The following is a 7,888-nucleotide window of genomic DNA, read 5'->3' as shown; positions in this document are numbered from 1 at the left end:
GTTTGGCTGTCTATTGCATGTTATGTTCACACGCTTACACATGAACACATTCTATGATCTGTCACCAGTTCTTCAGGCTCCCTTTCTTTAAACAACGCTGCACAAATTATTACCTGGATCTCATTTCGTACATTCCTGGGAGTCACAAAAAAAAAAAAAAAAAAAACCCTGCAAGGAAAATATTTGAGAATTTTGTGGCTGGAACTTGTTTGGCAACTTTGTTCTTTCCACTGATCAAATTTGTCTTAGCTTGAGCAACGACCTAGGCACTGGGCATTTCAATCATGAGTGCATGGCCTTTACAGCAAGGTTCTTGTGTCTGTGAAAGGAAATGAGAGGCACCCTATCTTCCTCTGAAGGAAGTTTAGCCAATATGAACTAAACAATCTTCTTGTTATGCAAGTTGTCTAACCACCAGTGTAACCCAGTCATAGCAGGCACTGTCTGATCCTCTTACATAGCATCAAACATAAAGTGGAACACTTCATGCATTTAAATGATCTTGACCAGTATTCTATTATTCTATTATATATAATGTAACATGTAGAAACAGATCCCTCAAAATATAATTATCTGAATAACCTGAAAGTTGACCTCCATCGATCTGACCTCTGGAGTCAGCAGCAAAGTGTTGCACTGTGTGTGTGTGTGTGTGTGTGAAAACTGGAAATGCAATGCTGCACCTGCTGTGTCAGCATAAATCAAAGCAAAATATCTAGATGGCATTTCAAAACCTCATGAGTCGAGACCTGCATGTGAAGCGTACACTTGCACAAACAAGAGCAGACGCAGTTACGTAAAGACACTATTACAGTACAGCATGTGAAGAGTTGTGGCTGGGCTTGGGGCAGTCAAGACTTAAATAACACTCGATGTCATGGGGGCATACCTAAAGTGGCACAACCCATCTTGTGACATGAGCCAGACTCCCAGAGTGAGACATGCATGTGAGCCAACAAATGCAACTGTCAACACACTGTCTTGCCAGACACATGCTTGTGCTGCCTATTGTGTTCTCTCATTTCCCCCCTACTGGAAGTTTGTTGCTACAGCTTGAAAGAAAACTCTTTATATGTGTTTATAGGTATACTTTTTTTTTTATTCTCAATTGTTATTTCTTCTTCATTGTTATTTCTGCATTTATTGTTGTAATATTTTTTTGGATTAATGCACATATTTAGACATAATGCACATAAGGCTTTTAATACAACTTTATAAATAATGCACATGCTTTAACCATAATGCAAAAACTTTTTTTTACAAAATAATACACATATTTTAAAATTTCTTTATTTACTATTTCTTATAATTAATTTTTTTTCTCTTGAGAATTGAGCAACTGCAACTGACTCAGAGATTAATAAATTAAAAGTAAGGTAAAGTAAAATAAAGCTTTCGGATTCTGATTCGGATTTGGATTTGCATTATGCAGGAGAGCATTTGAAATGTGATGGGTAGGTGACATTTACAACAAGAGAGTTTCTTCTTTATAAATATTGCTCAGTGTGAAATACCATATTGTCCTTAAAGGGTTAAAATGAATAAGTACCCGTATTCTTTTTTAAATTTCTTGGCATGAAATGTCAAAATACAAATGACAATGTAAATTTAGCTTTGGATATGGTTGTTAATACACATTAATCTGGAAAGATACATATTTATACCATAAATCGTCTGTTAATCACTCCACAGTTACATAAATAAAGTACAGATGCAGCTTATCCAACACAAATATAATGCCTCCATCTTTCACATGTGGAAATAAAGTTTATTAGCAGCTGCAGTAATCCTGATTCAGCTCACCTCACCTCACCTCAAATCACTGCAAATTTGGTTCCAGTTACTAATTACTGAACCATCTGCTTTAGGGTTCCTTGTTCACACTGACTCCACATTATGCCTGATACATACATATATTCCTTTCCCTAAAATGATTTATTATTGAATATTGTAATAGAAGCGTTCTGTTAGCAAGCTGTTTCATCGACCAAAGCTAAGATTTTGTGTTTTATATAGACCTTTTGGCATGCGAAATGCACGTGGAATTGAGGCAGCAGATTTGGCTAAAAAAGAGTCTACCATTTATTACACTGCACTACAATATACTAAAAAGCATAGAAACGAAATCCAGTGAAAAAAAAAGGTCGTACAAGGACATTGCTACTACTTCCTCAGGACGTCAATGAATGCAGTCAGTGCAAATGCATCCCAGAGTGCTGTCTTTCCTTGACTGATTGGAATCATAAATTGTAACCCCGAGGACAGCAATATGTCCTGTACCACACACTTAATAGCCTTTCTTCGGTTTCTGCGCGTCAGTGATTACGGTCCTCTGGGTGACCTTGTGTTGTGCTCTGCAGGGTAGCACAGGCTGGGTGGACAGCGAGAATGCAGAGGCAGGAAAGACTGACTGAGAGCAAAGGAAACTCAATAACACTTCATTAAAAAAAGAAAGAAAAAAAAGTATGTTCCGTGATTGTTTACAGGTGTTTTTTTCCTCAAAAATATGAACCAGGATTACAAACATAAAAATGGCAGAGATTGAATTTAATGAGTGAATTAACAAGGTATGTAAAGTATAAAATTCTGTCTTAAGCCAGTGGCTCTCGGTCATGTGTCACTGAAACCCAACATATATCATATCAACCAAATATTCCAACTATCTCCTCCCTTTCTGCTTGAGGGTACAGTCTGGTTGAACGTAGCATAATAATGAAACCACAGGCGTAAGCTTTAAACAATCTGTGTAGGTGAGCAGCATCACATTTCTCATTACAAATCTCATTTTTCCTGAAACAGATTTCAACGACCACCTTTTACTTTATAATGTGCATCTGCAGGCTTACTAGTTTAGATTTTAGGTTCTCATATCAATTTGAAATTGCACAAAAACACTTTTTCCCCCTCTCCTTACAGTCTGTATTTACAGTCAGGTGCAGCTAATGATAGAGTGCAATTTGTTTACCTTCAGGAGCTGGGTGGAAACATTGACTTGCAAATGAAACACCAGTATTTACACTGGACTTGCACTTTTTCTACTATAAGGAACAAAGTGCCTTGCTGTATACACTGACTCCTGCACACAGCCTGAATTCTTGGTGTGAATTCTTGGAAGCACTGGTGTTTTTTTTTTTTCCACTTAAACAGGATGCAACAGTGTGAATGCATGTGTGTGGCCATGGTGGACATCATAAGAGATTCACGTTTATTTTTCTGTTATGCATTTTGCACTGGGGCACTGGGGTTGAACTTAACATGTAAAGTTCCACATTATAAGCCTCACTTCCATAATGCATGTGCACATTCATTCTTGCATATAAAAATGGGTGTGTGTGCATGTGTGTGATTAAACAAAGCTTTTAAAGAAGAGGCATTGGGGCAGAGGAAGGCGATTTCAAACAAATACCGGGATGAATTGGACCAGAACTCTTTATTCCATGTTCTCTCTCGCTCGCTCTCTCTCTCTTTTTTTTTTTTTTTTTTCTTTTTTTTGTTTGTAGTTGGGGGAACCTTGCCTGTTATGTAACCTGTCTCCCTGGGTGTGCACACACATCATATGCCTGTCTGCCACTGACCAATCGCATCGCTTCTCAGGCTGCTGGGGCCCCAGTGTTGTGTCCTTCGTCTTGTAATGCGACTCATGGAGTGTGTGGCCGCTGACGTTTTGCACCAGTGAGGGTGTGAGGATGAAATAGCCATGAGGAAGACAAGAGAGGGGGCATGGCGGTGGGCCTGAGAGAAACACTACAACACTCTGTGTAACAGCTGTACACATGGAAGCCTGTTGCTATGGCAATGCAAGCCACTCCCCCACACCCACAACCCACCCCCTTCCAGAGAAATGTAAAGGCCCATATGTCACTCCACTCCCCCACATTTGGCTTCCAGATAGCAGAGTCAAAACAGTGAGGCCCCTATAGGCTTGTCGTTTCCTCGCTCATTGCAAACACAAATCTTTTCGGTGTGACTGAAAAATTTTTTGTGTGTGTGTGTCAATACATCTTTATGGGAATCCTTTTCGTAGTGGATTTAATGGCCTTTTCATTGGTAATTGTGAGAGCTTTTTCTCCACTGGTCTGGAACAGGATTGATGCTATGATGGTCAGAGAATCAATTTTGACTTGGTCAGCAATTCAGTGATCCTTACAGTGAGCTATGAATTAACAGTGACACCTCTGACCTGATCTAACCTTTACCCTATGAACACACAGTATACATGTGTGCTGGAAATAGTTTTAATTCTACTGAATGTTAAATCATTTGGCATTTTCAGGGGGTGGATTTCTGTTCCACTGCTCAGTTAACTTTCAAACCTTCAATTCAGTCTCTTAGAAGTTCTCTACAAATCAACAATGGATTACACATGACTTGTCAATATAATCCATATTACAAAAGGGAGAAAATTTCTTATGCCATTGTCTTGCAGCCTTAAGGAGCATTTACATACCAGACGATGTCTCAGCAGTTTAATTATGCAGCGTAAACCCATACCCTCTTTCTACAACCATCTTAGTTTAACCATCACTGGAAGATTACAATATGTTATGTAATTCCTCACTATGCCTTTCCCCCTACTCCTCATGTAATCATTTTTCATCTTTTCATCCACTTAATTATGCAACTGACATATAATCTCATGTAAGATGGTATTATATATATATATATATATATATATATATATATATATATATATATAAATAAAAAAAAATACAAATTTTGAGATCTTAACACAAGTTTCCAGACGGATTGACGGTGTATGAAGCTCTGCACCAGGTTGTCAGAAGCAGTTAAAACACAAAGGTATACAAATGGTGACCTCCCATTGCTTTACAAGACAAACTCTTTTCAGATGAACTGAAAACCAAATCAAATGCAAAAACATTCTACCATCAATGTCTCTGTGGGACAAGATAGTTTGGTTATATCAAGTTGATAATGTTCATTGTCACTGATCCTTTTCGAGCCTCTGGCACTGTTATGTAATTACAACTTAATCCCTTCCTAGAGGTTGAATTAACCTTAGCTACAGATTTGGGATAAGATTAGCTCTTCACGTAACCTTGACCATTAGAGGACCAGAGTAATGTCTGACTCTGGAACAGCAGCTTAAGTGTATCTTATTCATTTAATCCCCTGGAGAAAGGCTTGTAATGGGGGACAAGACTCTGTGGCATACAAGATAAGATGGTACTGCTCCATATCTTCCCCTAAAACGTTTAACTTTTCTGCCAAGCTAAACCATTTTAGATTTTGTTTGTAATGACTTATTTACTCAAGATTTTGAACAGCGATGTGTCAACTATGACCAGTCCATGAGCCTGCAAGAATGTTTTACCAAGATCAAAATGGTTCTTTCTATTCTGAAATTGTTGATTAGATAAGACTTCAGCATAAAGAGAGATGCAGGTATCTCCACTCTAAGCACCAGGTGGGTCTGGATTTTCCTTCCTCAGAATGTGTCCAGCATCATGTCGGCTGTGGCTGGGCGGGTCAGCAGGAGTCACATAGGAACATTTCCATCTGGTCGGTGGTCAGGGGCAAACCAAGGTTATTATAGTTTGTTGAAACTAAACTAAAAATTCAACTAGATGTGAACAAGCATTTTAGTTAATTGAAATGAAAATAAAAACTAAACTTTTGAGAAAAATTAAAACTAAATGAAATGATATTGTGCTCATACAAAACTAATTAAAATAAAGTAAAAGTAGAAAATGTGTTTAGTGTTGCTGTTGGTCAGTTTGGTCAAATGTGTGAGCACAGCAGCATGAAGAGGCATTGGTGCTGATGTTTATTGAGACTGGGACGACGACATGACTGGGAGTCACTGCCTCCACAAAGTGTTGGGTTTGGACTGGAATACCTGTTTTGACATACACCCCCCATATTAGAACAAAAAAAAAAAAAAAACTAACTCAAACTAACAGTGACACTAAGACAAACTCATCTACAACAACAATTTGACAACAATTTGAAACAATAAAAATTAAACTAAAACCAGCAAACCCATTCTGGAAACTAAACTGAGACTAAACTAATGACAAAATGAACTAAAAATTAAAACTCATGAAAAATACAAACCTATAGTAACTCTGGTGAAGACAAACACTCAGTGGCCACATTATCAGCTCCGCCTGTACAATCTAATCCAGTCCAATCCAGCTGTTGTGCCATAAAGTTTACTTTCCTGGTGCCTATAATGCACAGGTTTTCTTGTTGTCACAGTAATAGAGCTGTTCATTCACTTCTGTGTTTGGCCACTTCTATGTTGAGCTCATAGTTAGTGCTGCTGTTGGACTGGACTGCATTTTACTGAGAGCTGTTTCTAATATTCTGTCCCCTTCATATATATAAATAGGGGAGTGCAAAAAATTAGTAACACCTCTCAATATAATGCAGTCCAGCACAAGACCTCTGCAAACTACAACCTCAATAATAAAGACAGAACTAAATGTACACATTCTGCACAATGTCAACACAAATTGAACATTATACACTTTGTTTAAAGGTAGAATTTACAGCAGAGCTGCTGACCTGAACTGCATTAGACTGAGCAGCTGGACTTAAGTAGCATTCTGTATTTATTTTCCTTCCTGATATGATTAGTAACTGGCCCCAAAATGCTTTTGTGAGCTCGGGGAGGGGACGCTTGGCATTTTCCACTTTGTCTTGCTCTCGGTGTTTCATAATGTAGGGAATATCATATATCACATAGCCTCACATACTCTCCTTTTCACCTTCTGTCTGCCAGCTGGCAGTGTTCCAGTTCTGTGGTCAGCATCTGCTGGAGCATGCAGCGTGTAGCTAACAGTGTTGCCTACAAGTTACATAACACAATCTTAATATTCATGCATAGAAACCAGCTGGACTAGGTTTCAGCTGCAGCTGCTACTTCGTTCACTTTGTCTCATGCTGCCTTCAAATACCACTCGGAACTTCCTATTTCTGATTGCGTATCGAGGTACCTTTGGTCAGAACTGGTAGTAAAATATGCTGTTACACAGCGAATGTAGATGGATATTGTTTTATTTATTTCAGAAACAAACACACACACACACACACACACACACACACACACACACACACACACACAACCACTTTGAAGCTACTCTGTGACTCCAAAAAAAGTTCAATAGCTCAATGTGCACTATCTAACATGAACAGGCTTATAATCTTTAGACTGCAGCGCCCTCTGTTGCTGACAATCGTTCACTGCACTGGGTAAAAAAAAAAAAAAAAAACTCAGTACAATACTAGTACAGTATCAGCAATAAACTAGATAAAAACAACAACAAATCAACAAATTTCCATTCATATGCAATGTGAAATACGAAACTTGTTTAGACTAAAGTTTAGACTACCAAAACCCTGATGTGATGTGTTCAGGTCCTTATCGTTTGGAACATCACAGACCTATCTATCTATCTATCTATCTATCTATCTATCTATCTATCTATTTACAACAAACAGACACTACATGACGCATAAAGTGGTAACAGACAATGGTTCGTTTTTTTTGTTTGAATCTCGCGGACGTAACGTCGTAACGTCGAGTTGATTTTCATTATAGCAGCATGTGAAGATAAGTGGGGTCTATGTTATAATTAACTTAGCTTCATGAATAAAGCATTTGACAAAATTATTAAAATGACATCCTTTTTATTTTGAAAGATTTGACTAACTGAATTGGATTGGAAATAACAGATTGGAAAAAAACTAATATATATATATATATATATATATATACAGTCCACCTCATCATGCTGTTCACATTTTGACATCATGAGACCAAGACGACACCTAACAATTGATCAGCAGCACCTCGCCATTGCGAGGCTTCAAACAGGATGTTCTCAGACGGAAGTGGCCACTGAGCTTAGAGTGTCACAGA

The sequence above is a fragment of the Myripristis murdjan genome, chromosome 24 (assembly GCF_902150065.1).
Source record: "Myripristis murdjan chromosome 24, fMyrMur1.1, whole genome shotgun sequence".
Classification (NCBI taxonomy): Eukaryota; Metazoa; Chordata; class Actinopteri; order Holocentriformes; family Holocentridae; genus Myripristis; species Myripristis murdjan.
Note: the sequence above shows the minus strand (reverse complement) of the source record.